Below are 22,479 nucleotides of genomic sequence, written 5' to 3'. Positions count from 1 at the left end.
ACCTGGTAGGTGATGATCCAGTCTAGTATGGTAGACAGCTGACCCCAATGTTGGAGGTAACATACCAGATGTACAAACTCCGTATGCAGATGGAAACTAGGTAGAGTATCTTGTCCTAAACTAATAACTAGGAGAGGGAAACCCCTGCCTATGAGAGGAGCATTCGTTCCAATTAGGACAACCCCACGGTTTTCTTCTAGGCACTGACTGACCATTACAGAACACCTCTAAAATAGAACAATACCGGGGTGTACAGGAATAAAGGAGGTACAGGCTGACGAGGATAAACAGAGAAACAGTTAAAAAAACATTAAATTGTTTTTAAAAAGAAAATGGTCTATGAAAAAAGGCACTTGGCCATCCACTTTGGATCCAAAATTAGCGCTCATGGGGCCAAGGTGAATATATCACATAACAGAAAATTAAAGCAGTCTCTTACTGAAGACCCTACGCTTGCCATTTGTTATTTCCATTTACCCTCCCCCCTATCACCCCCACCCCTCCTCTCAAATTTTTGCCAGTCTTCATATGTTTGTGAACATATCACACGTATTGTGTATATACACTATATATGCTACAATTTCAACACTTTGTATATGTAACTAACTAGGCCCTGCGAGGCCAGATCGCTTCAATTCCCTGGCAATTTTGGTTTCTTTTAATAAAAAGAAAATGTTTTTTTTTAAAAAGCAGCCTCTTGCTATTGTGAGGTTATTCCAACCCCCTCGCTATATATCACCAGCCAGTGCGATATTTGTCATCTGATCAGGATTCATATGTTCAATAGTGGAATTCTCTATGATTTATATGAAAATTCTATAGCCAACGGGTTTTGAAGCTCCCTCTAATGTTCAGATGTCTGCATGTGGATGGGGCCTCTTGTTAACTGAGTTGTGATAGAAGATGCTTAACAGTGTTGGGGTTGCACCTGGGTCCGGGCCCATCTCCAACACCTTGGTGAGTACACACCTAGTATTTGGCTTTGCATATTTTTATTGTGGTGCTGTTCTCCTATTATTGCTGTTGCCCGGCCCGTGGCAGATGCCCGGTCTAGAATTGAGCAACCCCCATCTTTGGTTCTATAGACCCTCTGGGAAGAAAGCGTTGTTCCCTTCAGAAGAGTGATCCATTCTATAGAAAAGGATCGCACCCTTAGGCTGGGTTCACACATGGCAGATTTGCCGCGGAGCTTCGCTGCAGGAAATCCGCCTGCGGCGCTAATCCCAGGATTTGCTAGCCATGTGGATAAGATTTGTCAAAGACCTCGTCCACACTGGGTGAACAATTCGTTGCTGCAAAGCCAGCATTAGCCGGCGCTGTGGCACAGATTTCCGGGACGCAGCATGTTATATATATATTTATATTAGTCCGTTGTGGCCATGCTCCTATGAGGGTTAAAATTCTAAATACAGCACCAATCCGGCCCACCCCACTTGCCCCGTTGCCGGCCGTAAGAAAAGACACCACACACAGGAGTCTGGTCTAGCTCCTCACACGGGAGAAAAAACTGCGCACTTTATTACAGATTACATGAGATCTTATACCCTCTGCCCTCTCACCACTAGGGGGTGATGGGCTCATAACCATATATGGGCAGTCCGGATTTGCGGACTGAGACAGTGAAAATTCTGTACATTGTTGAACATCTTGATATGGGCTTCTGGGAAAACAGCCAAGTACATGCGTCCTTGCGTCTGGTTCGGTATCTTCTCTGAATTTCTAGAACATCTTCTTGCAAAGCCTTGGGATATCTGATGTAAGGTGACATTTAAGTTTTTTCTCATTTGGAATTGAATAAAACTTGCATATAGGTATAAAAGCATAAAAAAACACATATGGCAATATATATATATATATACCCTCACAAACCCCCCTAAAAAACTTAATATGGAGATCAAGCATCAGACTTTGCACTCTTCCTCGGTCGTCTCTCCCTTGCGTCAGGGTTTCTCCACTGCCCGTAAGTCCCTACTCCTAAAAGGGAGGGATCCCTACCTCACCTCAGAAGGAGGCCATGGATTCCCTGGGCTTATTTCCGGGCATCCATACCCTCTATCTGTACAAGTTAACACCCCACAGGGTGTGCCCTCGCCGGAACCTAAGGTCTTCTGCACTTTCCCTAGGCAAATGGGAAGTCCACTGACAGTCCATCTTATGAGACTGAGGCAGGCGCAGTACTAGTCCATCTCTCCATTCTTCTGGTAACGTACGTGGTTGGCATTATCGGAACTGGCTCTTCATCTTTTTCAAACAAGGGAAATTTTGGTCACATTATCCAGTCCCTTACTCATACTCTTTTTGATCAAAGGGATAATACACATACAGAAAATTACATACCCAACCTCTTTCTGCTAAAATCATATCCAGGGCCACTCTATTTTGGAACGCCATGGATGCAATGGGCCCTAACTGGTCAGCTAACCCTTGTAAAGCATCTCTGGTGTAGTTTACAAACCTCTGCTGATTGTAAAAGATATAATTCATCCAATCTACATTATTATTAACAGTGACAATAACAAATAAGGACCCAAAACCTGCTTTAAACTGATCTCTAGAATTAAATTCATCTGGCACCCCCCTTGGCACTCCTATTGCATCTATGTATACATGTGGGTCAAAGTTACCACCTGGAGCGTCAACGTCTCTCTTAGCACGATGCGGTGTTGGATTCTCACCCTCAGTGTACTCTTCATATTGCACATTTGATTGTATTAATTTGTTCTGAAACAGGGGGCTAGTGCACAGTAGTCAAAGGTGTGTGTTAGAGGAATTGTACCACATTATAGCATTTAAAGGATATGCAGGATCATTAGTTCTTTCAGTGCGAAGTGTGGATCCAAGTGGGCTTTCCTTCGAGCTTGACTGCAGTTGGGTGAACAACATCTGGTAAGGACATTCAAACCGGGTTTCTCTCTCAAACTTTTTCACATAGACCCTGTCACCTGGTTTTAGATTGTGACACTCATCTGTAAGACCTGGGAGAAAAGCAGAGACTGCAGAATACATTATTGACAATTCCTTGGAGAGACCTATGACAAAATTAACAAGAAAATCATTCCCCAAACTCTGCTACTGTGGCATGTATCCTCCTAAGAGAAAAAGAAAAACTAATAGAAGACACTCAATTCAAAATTTACCCATTTCCTTCATTGTCTTTTGTATCTACTTTCCCCCTACTCCGCGGATGGTAGGGTGTGTGAAAAGCCTAGAATATACCCAAAACAGACATGATGTATTGCATTATTTCACCTGTGAACTGTGTACCTTTTGTTTGACTCAATCACTTCCGATACCCCGTATCTGCAGATTACCTCATTCATGAGCTTCTGTGCGGTTACCTGCTTATTTACTTTGGTAACAGAGTAGGTCTCCAACCTGAAAAGAAATCAACAACAAGCACATATTCATGCTTCCCAACAAGTAGGAGCTGAATGTAGCCAATTTGCAATCCCTGAAATGGGTAGAGTGGTCTAGGCAAGTGTGATGTGGCAAATTTACTTCTGCCCTGTTGCTTTACGGCAAAGATCATGCAAAATTGGACAAATGATGCAGCAGCTACAGAAAACCAAGGAGCCACCCGTCGTCGTTCAAGCATCGACATCATTACTGCTTTAAGAGGTGCGTCTTTCCATGCGTCAGCTGGGCCATCATGGGGCACAGGGACTATGGTAAGCAAGTTCTGTTGACTGTTCACCATACGCCGTCCCTTTTTAGTCCATTTGTAGTTTTAGTCAAAGTCCAAGTTCATATCAAAGTCCAAGATTTTTATCAAAGTCCAAGTTCATATCAAAGTAGTCAAAGCCCAAAGTTATTATCAAATTCTTCTTTTCTTCTTTCTTCCACGGCTTGAGGGCCGCTGCTTTTGCTGTGTGGTCTGTGATGGCGTTGCCTCTTGCTTCTCCGGTGTAGGAATTGGTGTGAGCTTTCCACCTTGTCAGGTAGAAGTAGGGCCTCCATGAGACTCTGCACCATTGCATCATTCTTAATTGGCTGTCCTGCTGTGGTAAAAAAAAACTGTCTGGCCTTCCATGTTGGGCTGTAATCATGAGCTATGCCAAATGCATACCGGGAGTCAGTGTAAATGTTTGCCGTCTTACCTTCCTCCACTCTTCACGCCTCCGTGAGTGCTTTTAATTCCGCTTCTTGTACTGCGACATGCGGAGACATTCTGCTTTTTAGGACATCTTGTTGTGTAACCACCGTATATCCAGTGTGGAGTCGTCAATCACCCTGGGTACCATCTATAAAAAACAACTCAAAATATGCATTATTAACAAGGGCTTTCAGTAACTTTTTTAAAACTTAAATTTTCTTGTTGCATCAATGCTGGACAATCAGGCTGGTATTCTGTTTGAAAAAGATCAGGACCTTGTTGCAAAAAATTTAAAAATTTAAAAATGACTTATTTGCAATACCTAAAATGGCTGACTTGCAATACCTAAAATGGCTGACTTGCAATACCTAGATCACCTATGCCTTCTCCTCCCCCCCCCTTTAAACCAGGGTACTCAATTGGAACAATAGTAGCCGGGTTTAAGTTATTATAACATTGTAAAAAGATTTGATGGAAGCAGATAAGGCCTGTAAAATGTTAGCATCAATAACAGAAACATGAGTTACATCGGGGCAGAATAATCTACAAACATCTACTAATATTGGAAATGTGATATCCCTTTAAGTGAATTCATTATTAGTCTGGTCCTGCCTGCAATATCTTTATCAAATTTCAGACAGGAGAAAAAAAAACAAAACAAAAAAAAACTAGCTGCTCAAAATCCTCACCCCCTCCCTCGTGCAAGAGGAGGGATGAAACATTATTACGTACTATTACATCATCTAGCTCCACCCCTTCGATATTGGCTCATTGCGTCCGTCTTCTCAGAACCATTTCAGCTTAACCGTCCACACGTCCACATCACACATTCCATCACTCACCGCAGCTTGAACACGGGTCACCAACTCTCATCCATCCATGCTCTCAAGTCTGCTCCGTCACCCCCCTTGAAGGTGTACCAGTACATACAGATGCACGGACAAAAAAAGTTTGACAAACATACATCATCAGTTGAAAAACATTGAGGTGAGTGCTATTATTTTATAAAGTACATAATTCTATTGAGATGAGATTGTGAATGAGCGCTATCTTTGACAAATTATGTGAAAAAGTTTGCTGAGTGACTGAAATATTCTATATTTCTTATCTACTGAAGCTATTATATGTTGTATTAAACGCTGAAGTGTTTTAGAATCTCTGGGTATTTTTCAACCCCCCTTGTGACCCTGAGCTCAGAGTGAATCTGAAAGCCCCCACTTTTTTTAAAACATGTCTTATCTCTCCGCGACTATGAAACACATACTGAAATAAGTTTTAGCTTAAACTATTGAAAAAACATTTGAAATCATAATTAACACATATGCTGGGACCTTGCAACATTCATTTTCAACCCCTGTATAAGTAAGAATATACATTAGAAATTACTATATTTCCCTGCCTACTAAGACAGTATAACTAATTAAATTCATTTCAAGCCTCCATTCCATTTATGCAAGCAGAGATATTATCCAGGGTTATTATTGAATTTTCTCTCTCGCTGTTATCTTCCGACCTTGGAAGGCTACACAGAGACTCGCAGCTATATGTCAACAACCTCTTCTCCCCTAAGAGCAAGCTGTTAACTATTTGCACATACAGTGTATATATATATATACACACATATACCCACCTAGTATGGATTATACATATTATCTATTATCTATCTTGTATTATACACTTTTTCATCTTTCTTTGCCAACAAATCACGTGCATTGTAACTTACTTATCGACTTTGCCTGCTCCCCTTATTTCTCTCCCCTACCTAACTGCCAATATAACCTTCAATAGACACTCTCCTGACGCCCTCTTGATCACTTACTGTACTTTTCAACATTTCACTTACGGATACTTTCTTAAACAAATAATGTGTACATAGTTTCTCTGACTGTCTCTCTCTCTCTTTAGCAAACCTTGGTCTTCCAAGGCACCTCTCGGTCCTAAAGACCTCCTCCCAGACACCATTTTGTAATCTACCGTGCGGGTCGGTGTCACACATTTTCATTAGATTTTTCTTACATTCTACAAATTCATCCACACGGCGGCAGCCCTTGAGGGGCTCTATCTTCTTTAATAAGATCTTACGCATATTAGAACATCAACAATAATAATAATAACACGCTCCATAGAGTGAATCCTTCTGACCCGAATTGTCAGCCCCTTATATATGGCAATACAACCGAAGGCATCTTCTTCTTATGGAACCAGTCCCAAAGAGTACATCCCTCTCCTCAGCTAAACCATCAACAACTAAACTACACTAAAACGGAGGGTTCCTTCGTCAATGGGACCTGTCTTACAGAGTGCTTCCCTCTCCTCTAAACCATTAACAACTAAATAAACTCAAACGGAGGGTTCCTTCGTCTGTGAGACAAAATAAAAAGTAAGAGAAGAAAAAATTCTGCAGATACAACAAACAATCAAACAATCTCCACTATCGCTAAAACGCTACGGACTTCAACAACAAATAGACTACAGACTAGTTTCTGGGTGAGCCATTGGTGCGCATATCACGGTCAGTGGTCCATGACGGCAAACCCGGAGCCCACACGAGCTACCGTGTAGAACTCTTAACCCAACCCGTCCGGTCACAAACCACAGATAGTCAGTCCTGCTGCAAGACTCGCAGTGTAAAACACAACATAAATATATGTTTGTCTTACCTGGAGTTCTTGTGAGTTGATCAGGCTCGGTTTGCAGCAGGACGGTTTCTCAGTAGCGTGGATCCGGGTGAATTGCGCTGTAAGCTCCGGTTTTACCGCCCCAGTTGGTCGCGCCATTTATGAGGGTTAAAATTCTAAATACAGCACCAATCCGGCCCACCCCACTTGCCCCGTTGCCGGCCATAAGAAGAGACACCACACACAGGAGTCTGGTCTAGCTCCTCACACGGGAGAAAAAACTGCGCACTTTATTACAGATTACATGAGATCTTATACCCTCTGCCCTCTCACCACTAGGGGGTGATGGGCTCATAACCATATATGGGCAGTCCGGATTTGCGGACTGAGACAGTGAAAATTATGTACATTGTTGAACATCTTGATATGGGCTTCTGGGAAAACAGCCAAGTACATGCGTCCTTGCGTCTGGTTCGGTATCTTCTCTGAATTTCTAGAACATCTTCTTGCAAAGCCTTGGGATATCTGATGTAAGGTGACATTTAAGTTTTTTCTCATTTGGAATTGAATAAAACTTGCATATAGGTATAAAAGCATAAAAAAACACATATGGCAATATATATATATACCCTCACACTCCTCTCTATGGCAGAGCCGACCGCAGCGGAAAAGCATATAGCAATACTAGAAAAAGTTAAATGCATGAAATATCATTTGAAAGACTATTTTGAAGTATTACGACTCCCCTTACACTGGATGTTTCTAAAATTACACAAGGACAATAAGATGGCACCCGCAGGTCTCGGGATGCCTTTAAATCTACCTTTTATTTCTGATTTACTATTTATGGGTGGATGGTACTTAATGATGAACTTTTTCTCCAATCTTTTATAGTAGATAAGCTAATAGAAAAACTACAATTATTAAGCCAACATGGTCTTGGGGAAACTATGCTTTCTTACATCTATATGCATAGAGGCTGACATATTAAATTACACTAATTGAAGAACAAGGTCCTCTTCAAGAAAGCTAACATTGAAGAGAGATATCAGAGACTATAATAGCAACTGCATAGGACCCTGGGAGTATCGCAAGAGGGGATTATCCCATGGTTGACCTCTAAGAATAGTCATCTGTATACGGGGACACACGAACGCACAGGTTATTTCTAACCCCAGTCCAGACAGTGTTGGCTTATCGCCTGCATTAGATCATACTGTAAAAGATGATTTCTCTCATTTAAGTCAAGATCACACACAGGATATCTGTAGTCCAGGAGAGGTGTATTGCCCCTTATGGGGTCTACCTGTACTTAGTGTTGTGTGGAGCTATTTGGCCAACACAAGAATTCCAATTGTTTTTAGTGATGAGTGAGCACCAAAATGCTCGGGTGCTCGTTACTCGAGTCGAACTTTCAGTGATGCTCGAGAGCTCGTTTTGAGTAACGAACCCCATTGAAGTCAATGGGCGACTCAAGCATTTTTGTATATCGCCGATGCTCGCTAAGGTTTTCATTTGTGAAAACCTGGGAAATTTAAGAAAGTGATGGGAACAACACAGAAATGGATAGGGCAGGCGAGGGGCTACATGTTGGGCTGCATCTCAAGTTCCCAGGTCCCACTATTAAGCCACAATAGTGGCCAGAGTGAGACACCCCCTTCCCCCCCCCCCCCCCCGCACTGTCAGCATAAAGATCATTCTCCTCTGCCACAGCTGTAACAGCTGTGAGAAGAACGATGTTAGCCCATTGAATTCATTGGAGCCGGCAATACAGCCGGCTCCATTGAAAGCAATGGGCTGCCGGCGATCGCGGGATGAATTGTCGGGAAGGGCTTAAATATATAAGCCCTTCCCTGCAATTCATCTGCAATCAGATTGGTCCCTGCGCTGAGCCAATGAGGGGCAGCAGTCACTCACCCATTCATGAATTCATGAATGGGGGTGTGAGATCTGCCTCTGATTGGTCAGGCTGTGACCAATTAGAGGCAGCTCATTCAGCAGGCGGGGATTTTAAATCCCCGGCTGCTGAATAATACTCACAGCTGTTCAGAGCAGTTCAGGAGGACTGCCGCCGGCCACGCTGAACTCCGTCTGCCGGGACCAGGTGAGTATATAGATTTTTTTTATTTTTACACATTTCTGGATGAATTGCAGTGAAGGGCTTATATATTTAAGCCCTTCCCGACAATTCATCCCGCGATCGCCGGCAGCCCATTGCTTTCAATGGAGCCAGCTGTATTGCCGGCTCCATTGAATTCAATGGTCAGTGCTCGTTTAATCGAGACAAGTACCGCTTGGTGCTCGTCTCGAGTAATGAGCATCTCGAGCACCCTAATACTCGAACGAGCATCAAGCTCGGACGAGTATGCTCGCTCATCTCTAATCGTTTTTAGTTTCAGGACTCATCAGAGTATCTAAATACAATGCGGACCGAGTTATAGTAGCTCAAATAAAGATGTTATTTCTGCTCAAAGGGATCAGTGAGGTCCTATTACAACCTTCCCCTATCAATACTACATTGGCTAATTTTAGGGATCTAGCCCCTTGCAATTCCCAGTTCTTATTTTTTTTTTCAAATACATCCTATTGTAATGCAAAAACTACAAATGGGTGAAGACAAGGGTGATAATAAGCATATTAAGAAAAAAAATACAGTGAGCAATACTATTAAAGATGCTGACAATCCCACAGACATGCATTTTTAATTTGTCGAAGTCCAAACTTAGTTGAGAGGAAATGAATGTTTCTTAAAGAGCCTATCTTTTAGCACCTCTAGACTGTCTACTCAGAGTCCACCTGCTAATTTAGATGCAATTGCTATTGGAATATTAGTTGAACCTGATGTGATGGATTTGAAACCAGCTAATTCCTTTTCCTACACTGAGAGTAAGGGCTCCTTTCCACTGGTGATAGCGATATAGCTGCGAGAAAATCACAATTTTTTAAAATATCAATACTGCAAGCTTTTGCGTTGCGATGCGAGAATCTGTTTTGCCATTGCACTGTATGGGCGACAGAAAAATGCAAAACGCTGACACAATCCTCCTGCTGCCATTATTTTATTTATTTTTTTTTATCCTCGCATAGCAGCTTGCCCTTAAACATAGCTAGTGGAAAGGTTGTCATAGAATAACATGTGCGGGACTTTCTTGTGAGAGCTCGCACTCTCGCATCACACTGAAAACATGTGATTACCTCGCCAGTGGAAAGGAACCCTAAAAGACTTCATTTAGAATCATTCTATTATAAAGTTTTAAAGGGATTCACATCCCTCAATGGAAAGAATGACATCACGAGTTTGGTGGCGATCACTGGTTATATTGAAACTGATCCTTTATGCTGCGGAAACAGAGTTCATAATTCAAGCTATTAAATTCACTTTATGCAATTATTTTAAATTCCACCACACGTTTTACCAACAAATTAGGGGGACAGCTATGGGCTCTAGGTTCGCCCCTAGCCACTCTAATATGTATGTGATATCCTTTTGAAACAAGACTTTCTGAATCCTGTATTATCTTATGGGCTTTGCGTAGATTAGAGTCCCAAAACATGGAAAGGTCATGAAATGGATCTGGTCAGTTTCATAGAGTTGTAAAACGTCTATGAATGAATGGGGCCTGAAGTTTACTAGCACTATTAGTAGATCTGATATTGTGTTTCTGGATGTACGTATTTATATTAAGGAAGGTTGTATTAATGTAGAGACTTTCTTAAAAAATGTTGATTTCAACCGCTATCTTACTTGTTCTAGCTATCAGTCATGGGAATTAAACTTCACCATCCAGTTTAAAAGAGTTGAGAAGAAATTGCTCCACTGATGCTAGTTATGAAAAACAAGCCCAGATTCTAAAAAGGAGATTTTATAAGCAAATCTCTAGCAATTTAATAGAAGTTTCAGCTGAGAGAGCAAAAATATTAAAATAGGGATATGTGTCTAAGAGAGTCTTTCAATTTCCCATCAGCCCACAATATTGAGAAAAAGCATTATAAAGCCGCATTCATTACTCAGTTCAACACACAGCATATGGAGATTAATAATATACTATCAAAACATTGGAACATTATTAGAGCGGACGCCCTATTAACAGATCTCCTTCAGAAAAATAGTACTGTATAAGGTTTGCTTAGAAGAAGTCCCTTAAGAATATAGTAGCGCCCTAATGCTAGGCAATCAAAGGGTTATAGTTCCAGCTAACACCAATGGAGAAGGACTGGGACATATTGTGGGAGTGTAAATGTGATTTCAGTTTGTACAAGTGTTGCTATTGCATTAAATACAACACTAAAGAAATAGATATTGGAAGCCTGTGCAAGAAACTATATGTAGGCAGAACACCACACCCACTTAGGGAAAGGCTGAATAAACCTCAATAATGGACACCCCTTCATAGTCTAGCAAGACATTTTTTTTTCAGCTGAATGAGATCTTCGAGAATATTTAGATCATTTAGTTTAACAGTTAAGAAGTATCATTGGTTTTATTTGTTCTTAGATCCTTTAAGATGTATTAATACATAGAGAATGACCGCAGCCTGTTAGTGCTTTATTAGCTGCACACCTTTATTCTCGCCCACCTCAGTTTAATTTCCTTGACAAGATGGTCCATTTCAGATGTCGTTCATACATGCTAAGTTCCCAGCTTACTTTTGTGTACTGTATACCATGGTTCCGTGCCGATGTGGGTTACTACGGATACATATGGATGCGATAAATCGTGCAGTACATTGAAGCCAAGGTGATGTAACCGCATCTACAGTGGTATGTGCCATCCAGAAGCCTTTGTGACTTCTGGTCCCTGGAACGCAGTGAGGCGGTCTCTGGAGCATACAGAGGAAGTTTTTCTAACACAAGGTTCGACTTCGGTTCCCAGTAGGCACGTCATTGACTGTTTAGGGCACCAGTCAGCAGCTGCTCTGGTCATGCTCTCTAGGGATTCATAGCACTTGAAGATGACCTCCCTCTTAGATGTGTTTAAAGGTCGAATACCTGTGAGCGCTGGGTGTTGCTAGCCAGAGTAGCCAGTGCAAAGACTGACCTATTGATGCTCATTTGCTGTATAGGCTATTCCACTACCCTTAACAGCAAGGTTATAGACCTCTGACACTGAGGGAGAGTTGCCCCATACTTATTGGATGGTCAGCTAGTCCCATTGGATTTGGCAGTTTTTACAGACCTTCATCGGTTGTGTATGGCCACCTGGCTACCTTAGCTTGACATATATGCTACATCAGGTTAAGAAAGAATTGACCAAAAGTTAAAGAATAACTGAACTTTTAGATGAGTTTTCAGAATAGGCCACCACATCTGCACATAACAGCATTTTTGAGCATTTTCTGACTTTTGTATTCTGCTTTCTTTAGCACTTTTTACCCTTCGGTTGGCTCTGTTTCTAATTGCCAGTTTTCCAGCAAGGGTGCAGACTAGCTACTATGATGTCTCCATACACTGCATGCATTTAGAAAAGGAGATCTTGCTGCCCAATTTCCATGTATCACACTGTCTGAAGCAGCAGCATGGAGCACATTGTACAGCAATACCATATAGTATAGCTGTGAATCAAGCATTTGAGTGAAATAAAACGCTAGAAATGGCAACTTCTTCGTCATCTCACAACCCCCCGCCTACCCAATCCTCTCCATAGACTTCCATGAGATGCTGCTGTAATTATCTCTGTCTTCTACATTAGATAAACATTGGACGACAGGACTGGCCAACCATCTGTCTCCGGTAGGGATAATTTTCAGGGAAGGTCTTATATTTAAAGCCCTTCCCCGAAAATCCCTGCAGGGTTTGACGACAGCCCACTGCTTTCAATGGGACTGCAGAAGCACCGGTCACATCGAAAGCAATAGGAAAACATTGCGATCCTCTGCCACAGCGGTCACAGCTGTGGCAGGGGAATTCTTCAGCCCCACGGAGATGAAGAAATCCTCTGGCACAGCTGTGACAGGGGATTCCTTACTCCCTGCAGAAATGAAGAAATCTTCTGCCACAGCTGTGACTGCCGTGGCAGGGGATTCTTTACTCCTCGCGAAGAGTCCTCTTTGTCACTAAATACTGACAGTGCTGTCAGTGTTCAGTGACAAGGGGACTCCCCCTGGAGAATATTGACACGCACCACGGACCTATGGAGCACGCATGTCCTATGTTTTGCAGGTACGTGCGTTTGCATGCCTGTAAAACACGGACATGTGAACACACCATAGGGAACCAATGATTCTAATAGATGCGTGGTTTTGTGCGCGCCTATGTATGCATGTGTTCGTCTGAAAGCACCCTTAAGAGGCTTTCAGTTCTAGTATCTTTTCATCCACCATAGTTTCATCAATCAGTTTGTCACTTCTGGGGTGTTATGTCAAGGTTTTTCTCATCTGCTGTATGGCAATACAATACATGGGCCGCAATTTTTTTTACTATAGCCTACTTCACAATAATCTATATTTCATCAAATCTCTATCAGTTCAGAATCATCTTCTTTTGCTGTGAATGTTTTACAAAAAGCTCATTTGTGTGTAAACTATGCATTCTTGATTACGTTGTCCCTCTTGCTCTACATTTTCTGTAAATCATAAAAGGCTAATTTCTAAAGATGAGCGAACACCAAAATGCTCGGGTGTTCGTTATTCGAAACGAACTTCCCGCGATGTTCGAGGGTTCGTTTCGAATAACGAACCCCATTGAAGTCAATGGGCGACCGGAGCATTTTTGTATTTCGCCGATGCTCGCTAAGGTTTTCATGTGTGAAAATCTGGGCAATTCAAGAAAGTGATGGGAACGACACAGCAACGGATAGGGCAGGCGAGGGGCTACATGTTGGGCTGCATCTCAAGTTCACAGGTTCCACTATTAAGCCACAATACCGGCAAGAGTGAGACCCCCCCCCCTCCCAACAACTTTTACTTCTGAAAAGCGCTCATTAGCATGGCATACCTTTGCTAAGCACCACACTACCTCCAACAAAGCACAATCACTGCCTGCATGACACTCCACTGCCACTTCTCCTGGGTTACATGCTGACCAACCCCCCCGCACGACCCAGTGTCCACAGCGCACACCAAGTTGTCCCTGCGCAGCCTTCAGCTGCCCTCATGCCACGCCACACTCATGTCTATTTATAAGTGCGTCTGCCATGAGGAGGAACCGCAGGCACACACTGCAGAGGGTTGGCACGGCTAGGCAGCGACCCTCTTTAAAAGGGGCGGGGCGATAGCCCACAATGCTGTACAGAAGCAATGAGAAATATAATCCTGTGCCACCGCCATCAGGAGCTGCACACGTGGGCATAGCAATGGGGAACCTATGTGCCACACACTATTCATTCTGTCAAGGTGTCTGCATGCCCCAGTCAGACCGGGCTTTTTAATTCATAGACACAGGCAGGTACAACTCCCTATTGTGAAGTCCCTGTGGACAGACAGCATGGGTGGCTCCCTGGAACCCACCGGCGGTACATAAAAATATCCCATTGCATTGCCCAACACAGCTGAGGTAGTAATGTCGTGCTTAATGCAGGTGGGCTTCGGCCCACACTGCATGCCCCAGTCAGACTGGGGTTCTTTACAAGTGGACACATGTAGGTTACACTCCGTGTGCACCTACAGCATGGGTGGCTCCCTGGAACCCACCGGCGGTACATAAAAATATCCCATTGCATTGCCCAACACGGCTGAGGTAGTAATATCGTGCTTAATGCAGGTGGGCTTCGGCCCACACTGCATGCCCCAGTCAGACTGGGGTTCTTTACAAGTGGACACATGTAGGTTACACTCCGTGTGCACCTACAGCATGGGTGGCTCCCTGGAACCCACCGGCGGTACATTAAAATATCCCATTGCATTGCCCAACACAGCTGAGGTAACGTCAGCTGTAATGCAGGTGGGCTAAAAATTAATTTGATTACACTGTAGGCGAGGGCCCACAAAAATTGCTGTATCAACAGTACTAATGTACATCCAAAAAATTGGCCATGGCCAGCCAAGAGGGCAGGTGAAACCCATTAATCGCTTTGGTTAATGTGGCTTAAGTGGTAACTAGGCCTGGAAGCAGCCCAGTTTAACGAAAAATTGGTTCAAGTTAAAGTTCCAACGCTTTTAAGCGCACTGAAACTTATAAAAATTGTTCAGAAAAATTATTTGAGTGAGCCTTGTGGCCCTAAGAAAAATTGCCCGTTCAGCGTGATTACGTGAGGTTTCAGGAGGAGGAGCAGGAGGAGGAGGAGGAATATTAGACACAGATTGATGAAGCAGAAATGTCCCCGTTTTGGATGGTGAGAGAGAACGTAGCTTCCATCCGCGGGTGCAGCCTACGTATTGCTTACGTATCCTTGCTGTCCGCTGGTGGAGAAGAGAAGTCTGGGGAAATCCAGGCTTTGTTCATCTTGATGAGTGTTAGCCTGTCGGCACTGTCGGTTGACAAGCGGGTACGCTTATCTGTGATCATTCCCCCAGCCGCACTAAACACCCTCTCTGACAAGACGCTAGCCGCAGGACAAGCAAGCACCTCCAGGGCATACAGCGCTAGCTCAGGCCACGTGTCCAGCTTCGACACCCAGTAGTTGTAGGTGGCAGAGGCGTCACGGAGGACGGTCGTGCGATCGGCTACGTACTCCCTCACCATCCTTTTACAGTGCTCCCGCCGACTCAGCCGTGACTGGGGAGCGGTGACACAGTCTTGGTGGGGAGCCATAAAGCTGTCCAGGCCCTTAAAGACTGTTGCACTGCCTGGGATGTACATGCTGCTCGATCTCCGCACTTCCCCTGCTACCTTGCCCTCGGTACTGCGCCTTCTGCCACTAGCGCTGTCGGCTGGGAATTTTACCATCAGCTTGTCCGCAAGGGTCCTGTGGTATAGCAACACTCTCGAACCCCTTTCCTCTTCGGGAATGAGAGTGGGCAGGTTCTCCTTATAGCGTTGGTCGAGCAGTGTGTACACCCAGTAATCCGTTGTGGCCAGAATGCGTGCAACGCGAGGGTCACGAGAAAGGCATCCTAACATGAAGTCAGCCATGTGTGCCAGGGTACCTGTACGCAACACATGGCTGTCTTCACTAGGAAGATCACTTGCAGGATTCTCCTCCTCCTCCTCCTCCTCCTCCTCCTCCTCCTCCTCAGGCCATACACGCTGAAAGGATGACAGGCAATCAGCCAGTGTACCGTCAGCAGCGGGCCAAGCTGTCTCTTCCCCCTCCTCCTCATCCTCCTCATGCTCCTCCTCCTCCTCCTGTACGCGCTGAGAAATAGACAGGAGGGTGCCCTGACTATCCAGCGGCATACTGTCTTCCCCCGCCCCCGTTTCCGAGCGCAAAGCAGCTGCCTTTATGGTTTGCAGGGAATTTCTCAAGATGCATAGCAGAGGAATGGTGACGCTAATGATTGCAGCATCGCCGCTCACCACCTGGGTAGACTCCTCAAAATTACCAAGGACATGGCAGATGTCTGCCAACCAGGCCCACTCTTCTGAAAAGAATTGAGGAGGCTGACTCCCACTGTGCCACCCATGTTGGAGTTGGTATTCGACTATAGCTCTACGCTGTTCATAGAGCCTGGCCAACATGTGGAGCGTAGAGTTCCACCGTGTGGGCACGTCGCACAGCAGTCGGTGCACTGGCAGCTTAAAGCGATGTTGCAGGGTGCGCAGGGTGGCAGCGTCCGTGTGGGACTTGCGGAAATGTGCGCAGAGCCGACGCGCCTTTACGAGCAGGTCTGACAAGCGTGGGTAGCTTTTCAGAAAGCGCTGAACCACCAGATTAAAGACGTGGGCCAGGCATGGCACGTGCGCGAGGCTGCCGAGCTGCAGAGCCGCCACCAGGTTACGGCCGTTGTCACACACGACCATGCCCGGTTGGAGGCTCAGCGGCGCAAGCCAGCGGTCGGTCTGCTCTGTCAGACCCTGCAGCAGTTCGTGGGCCGTGTGCCTCTTATCTCCTAAGCTGAGTAGTTTCAGCACGGCCTGCTGACGCTTGCCCACCGCTGTGCTGCCACACCGCGCGACACCGACTGCTGGCGACATGCTGCTGCTAACACATCTTGATTGCGAGACAGAGGTTGCGGAGGAGGAGGAGGGTGCTTTAGTGGAGGAAGCATACACCTCCGCAGATACCACCACCAAGCTGTGGCCCGCAATTCTGGGGGTGGGTAGGACGTGAGCTCTGACTCTGTCCCAGGCTCTGACTCTGTCCCAGCCTCCACTAAATTCACCCAATGTGCCGTCAGGGAGATGTAGTGGCCCTGCCCGCCTGTGCTTGTCCACGTGTCCGTAGTTAAGTGGACCTTGCCACTAACCGCATTGGTGAGGGCGCGTACAATGTTGCGGGAGACGTGGTCGTGCAGGGCTGGGACGGCACATCGGGAAAAGTAGTGGCGACTGGGAACTGAGTAGCGCGGGGCCGCCGCCTCCATGATACTTTTGAAGGACTCCGTTTCCACAACCCTATACGGCAGCATCTCAAAGCTGATGAATTTTGCTATGCGGACGGTTAACGTTTGAGCGTGCGGGTGCGTGGCGGCGTACTTGCGCTTGCGCTCCAACAGTTGCGCAAGCGACGGCTGGACGGTGCGCTGAACTACACTGGTGGATGGGGCCGAGGACAGCGGAGGTGAGGGTGTGGGTGCAGGCCATGAGGCGGTAGTGCCCGTGTCCTGAGAGGGGGGTTGGATCTCAGTGGCAGGTTGGGGCACAGGGGGAGAGGCAGGGGTGCAAACCGGAGGCGGTGAACGGCCTTCGTCCCACCTTGTGGGGTGCTTGGCCATCATATGTCTGCGCATGCTGGTGGTGGTGAGGCTGTTGGTTTTGGCTCCCCGGCTGAGCTTTGCGCGACAAAGGTTGCACACCACTGTTCGTCGGTCGTCAGGCGTCTCTGTGAAAAACTGCCAGACCTTAGAGCACCTCGGCCTCTGCAGGGTGGCATGGCGCGAGGGGGCGCTTTGGGAAACAGTTGGTGGATTATTCGGTCTGGCCCTGCCTCTACCCCTGGCCACCGCACTGCCTCTTGCAACCTGCCCTGCTGCTGCCCGTGCCTCCCCCTCTGAAGACCTGTCCTGTGTAGGCGTTGCACACCAGGTGGGGTCAGTCACCTCATCGTCCTGCTGCTCTTCCTCCGAATCCTCTGTGCGCTGCTCCCTTGGACTTACTGCCCTTACTACTACCTCACTGCAAGACAACTGTCTCATCGTCATCGTCCTCCTCACCCACAGAAAGTTCTTGAGACAGTTGGCGGAAGTCCCCAGCCTCTTCCCCCGGACCCCGGGAACTTTCGAATGGTTGGGCATCAGTGACGATAAACTCCTCTGGTGGGAGAGGAACCACTGCTGCCCAATCTGAGCAGGGGCCCGAGAACAGTTCCTGGGAGTGTTCCCGCTCCTGAGCATGTGTCATTGTAGTGGAGTGAGGAGGCTGGGAGGAAGGAGGAGCAGCAGACAGAGGATTCGGATTTGCAGCAGTGGATGGCGCAGAACTGTGGCTGGACGATAGGTTGTTCGAAGCACTTTCTGCCATCCACGACAGGACCTGCTCACACTGCTCATTTTCTAATAACCGTCTCCCGCGTGGACCCATGAATTGTGCGATGACTGTCGGGACGCCAGAAACGTGCCTGTCTACTAATCGCGCAGCAGACGGCTGCGATACACCTAGAACAGGAGTTCGGCCTGTGCCCACACCCTGACTTGGCCCTCCGCGTCCTCGGCCGCGTCCACGTCCTCTAGGCCTACCCCTACCCCTCAGCATGCTGTATTACCAGTGATTTGATTTCACAGGCAGGAAATAAATTGGCGCAAGACTGCAGGCCAAATATAATTTTTTTCCCTTTTTTGAAAACGAAACGCCCCACTGCCTCTAGTGAATGAATAATCTAAGTTTAATAACTGTGCTGTGGCCCTGCTAATGTGTCACAGAACTTGAGGGTAGCAGAGTTATTAACTCTGGCAGAGCAGGTATTTTTTTCCCAATTAAGGAAAGCAAATGGCGAAGCCAGCAGTAAACCTTAGCTGGGTGCGTCTGATTTTTTAACGTTGTACACGCAGCTCACACGTGTCCACAGCCCTTAGGATGGACAGAGGCAGGACAAATAGATTTCTTTTCCCTTTTTTTTACACAAAAAGGACCCACTGCGTATATTCAATGAATAATAACTGTGTTGTGGCCCTGCCTACACAATTCTTTCCCTGTAGTATCAATGGAGGGTGCAATGCTCTGCAGAGGCGATTTTGAGAAAAAAAAAATGCAGCACTGCTAACAGCAGCCAGCACAGTACTGCACACGGTTAAATATGGCCCTAGAAAGGACCGTTGAGGTTCTTGAAGGCTACACTCACTCCTAACACTCTCCCTGCCTATCCAACACTTCTGTCCCTAATGCCGGGTGCAACGCTCTGCAGAGGCGATTTTGAGAAGAAAAAAAAAAAGTCACTGCTAACAGCAGCCAACACACAGGTATTACTGGTCCTAATAAGGACCTTTTGGGGTTCTTGAAGCCTACACTAACTGCTATTTCTCTCCCTACAGCAGCTCCGGTACCAGCAGCACTGTCCCTCATCTAACTCACAAGGCATCTGAGGCGAGCCGCGGGAGGGGCCGACTTTTATATTCGGGTGACATCTGATCTTCCCAGCCACTCACAGCAGGGGGGTGGTATAGGGCTTGAACGTCACAGGGGGAAGTTGTAATGCCTTCCCTGTCTTTCAATTGGCCAGAAAAGCGCGCTAACGTCTCAGGGAAGGAAGTGAAAGTAACCCGAATACCGCATGGTGTTCGTTACGAATAACGAACATCCCGAACACCCTAATATTCGCACGAATATCAAGCTCGGACGAATACGTTCGCTCATCTCTACTAATTTCTCATCTGTTAAGACCTGTTTAGACACAATGATTATGGCTCAAAATTCGCTCAAAAGCCATCTTGTGAGTGATGACCTTTGCGTCTAAACACGCGGGCATCGTACACTTTTCGTGCACTATTCGTTCATCGGTGATTTCTAGCAAGCTGGAAATCACCAATGACAATTATCAGCACCTTATACTGATTTTCTCAATGGGCGACGCTGATAGTATTCTTTTAGCTGGTATCCCGCTGGCAGTTCTCAGCGGGACACCAGCTGAAAGCTCCCAGAACAGTACAGCTGTTTGCATATATAAAACGGCTGCTTTGTTCTCTGAGCTATTGTGGCGATACTTAGTTATGCAAAGATGATTGCTCAAAACTATCGCTCAAAATGTCGTTTGAGCGTTTTTTGAGCTTTTTTTTTTTTTTTTTTTTTCAGTGTAAATGGGCCTGTACATGTAACAAGTGTGTATGGAGTCGACTGAATATGGAATATTCCGGTAGGATCCAGTCAAACTTCTTGTACAGTCTATAACTGATGTTCGCTCCTCATCCAATGATCAGTGCTGCATCTTAGCTATCACCTTACTGTCTAATGTTATTGGGTCTCCAGAAGAGACCGTTTGGAGATACTCAGACAGATGAGAGCCCTTGTACTTTTATTGGGTAGCTATCCTGAGTATGCTAGATTACCTGACTTTCTTAGTGGTAAATTAAATGCACATAAAATATTTATTGGGGTACATTCAGATGTGTCACGTCTACACCAAATAGCAAACTTTGCCGCAGACTTTGGTGTGGATTCCCTTTACCTCCTTAATTAAAGAACAGAAATTCTTTGCCTGTCAAGAAGGGTGTCGTTTCTCCTTAAGGAAAGAACCTAGAAGGTATTTGAGGAGATTTATAAGGCCATCCATGCTCCTCTGGGAAATGTGCAACTGGGAAGATGGAACAATACCTCTGTAGTGCCAGCTATCGAAAGACAGCATTCAGCCACATGGACACGGGTGGGTCGGATTCCGCATGTGGGAGCCTGCAGCAGAGTCCGCCCCTGTGACCAGCCGGCATCCGCATGTCCCTGTATTTTCTTCTTCTGTATTTCGAATAGTCTGCATGGCTCGTCGTTGGACATGCGTAGTACAGATTTTTTTACCTCAATGGAAGCTGTCCGTGCAGAATCTGCAGAAAAATGGAGCATGCTGTGTGTTTTTTTTTTTGTTTTGTTTTTTTCATTTGCGAGGTGTGCATGAAGAATCTTTTTTGCATTGCATGCTATGGGTGGTATTTTCTGCGGAATCTGGAGGCGGTCTCCCGCTCTGGATTCTGCAATTCAAATCCGCCCGTGTGTGGATGTTGGATTTTTCAGACAAGTCTTGTAACAATGACTGGGGATTGTAAGCCAGAGTAACCATATGCAGACAGCTGTTTTGGGGTGATTGTCTCTTATCAGTTTGCAGTCACTTTCCGGCTTGTCTAGTGAGAGGCCTATAGACATGGGTCAGGAAGGGTATTGTTCCTCCTTAGGGAGATTACCTAGAAAATGTGTGAGGAGAGACTCATAAGATTGTCAGTGTGTGGTTACACTGGCTTTGGCTTTCAATTTGTAGCCATTGTTACAAGACTTGTCTAGCATGGACTTGCAGGAATGCTGCCTAACAATAAGTGGTGCTGCAGAGATATTGGTGCACTTCCCCATTTGCATAATTCTTTGCCTGATGCCATGAAGTAGGAAAATGAGTCATCTTTGAATATTCATGATTGATTGCTGATGATGGTGTGGAATGCATTAGCCTGACGTTGTTTATGACATTGAGCTTCCTGCCTAGTTTTGATTCTGATTTAGTAATGGCGTAGGTATTTACGATTGATGCACACATGTGATTCAGAGCTATTATTTAATCGGTGTTTGGTTTTGCATACGCTCATTGTGTTTAGGCACAAAATATGTCATCCGAGTAAGCCTTGTTTTTAAAGAGAATTTACCCAGATTCCTTTTAGATTGGTAATATTTTGCGCATTCATTTTGTCTAGATGGGCAGATTATCTGCAGAGTATGGTCACAGAATCCACACTGGATTTTTCTGCGTGGATCTATCCTCTGAAAATCATGCCAGAAATCCATTGCTAAGCTGAAGATTTTTGCAGTGACTATGTACATGTATACCCACGGATCTGCTGCAGCTAAAGCCCTTTTCATTGGGCAATTTCACATATGGAATACATGTCCAAGAATAGACATGCCATATACCTATGTGGTATATAGGCTATGGCGCGGATTCCCATTGAAAGTAAGAGCATAGATTTCCCGTTGATTGCGCGCAGACTTGGTGTCAAATCTGTGACAACTTTTCTACCATGTGAACGTATGCAAAGGTGTATTTACACGAGAGTGTAATATCGGTCTGCAAGACTTGGACGGATATCGCACTTATAAAAATGGAATATTTTTTATTTTCTGCAATGCGATATGTTTTTCGATGAAAAAGCATTGCTGCACATGAGATTTTCGCACGCCTGAAAATCACATCTTTTTTTTTTTGTCCTGGATGGTCTGACACTTTGTATCTACTCTGTGCTGGAGTTTACACCAAACAGCCACTCCCCTCTATATTAAGAGGCCGTGTGAGTGGCTGTCTCATCGGTGTCCTCCACAGGTGTAATTGGCTCCCTCATTTGGCAGTTTTGGCTGCCTGCATGTTGAGGTTGGTGCACATATTTGCCCTCCTGTGTCAGTAAGTATATGGCCGTTTTCAGTATTTGTTTTTATATTTCCCTTTCTGCAATTCCCAAATACCATAGCGCAGCACAGGGGATGGGAGATGGCGCCAACCCTCCTCTGACAACAAAATGGTAAGCCCGAAGGGGGAGGGTGGCGTTAAAGTCTAGTTTGACCAAACCGTTCCAACTTCTGCGTCTGGGTAATATTACTGCCAACAAGTATAATAGA

The 22,479-nt window shown here is 45.4% G+C and overlaps 1 protein-coding gene across 3 annotated transcripts in view; it reads left to right on the top strand.

Annotated features, from left to right (window-relative positions):
- Positions 1 to 22,479, top strand: part of KCNJ5 (potassium inwardly rectifying channel subfamily J member 5) — a 116,436-nt gene that overhangs the window by 24,294 nt on the left and 69,663 nt on the right. The window lies entirely within an intron of this gene.

Source organism: Eleutherodactylus coqui, chromosome 6 (assembly GCF_035609145.1).
Source record: "Eleutherodactylus coqui strain aEleCoq1 chromosome 6, aEleCoq1.hap1, whole genome shotgun sequence".
Classification (NCBI taxonomy): Eukaryota; Metazoa; Chordata; class Amphibia; order Anura; family Eleutherodactylidae; genus Eleutherodactylus; species Eleutherodactylus coqui.
The sequence above is the reverse complement of the archived record's forward strand: the minus strand, read 5'-3'. Positions and strand labels throughout refer to the sequence as shown.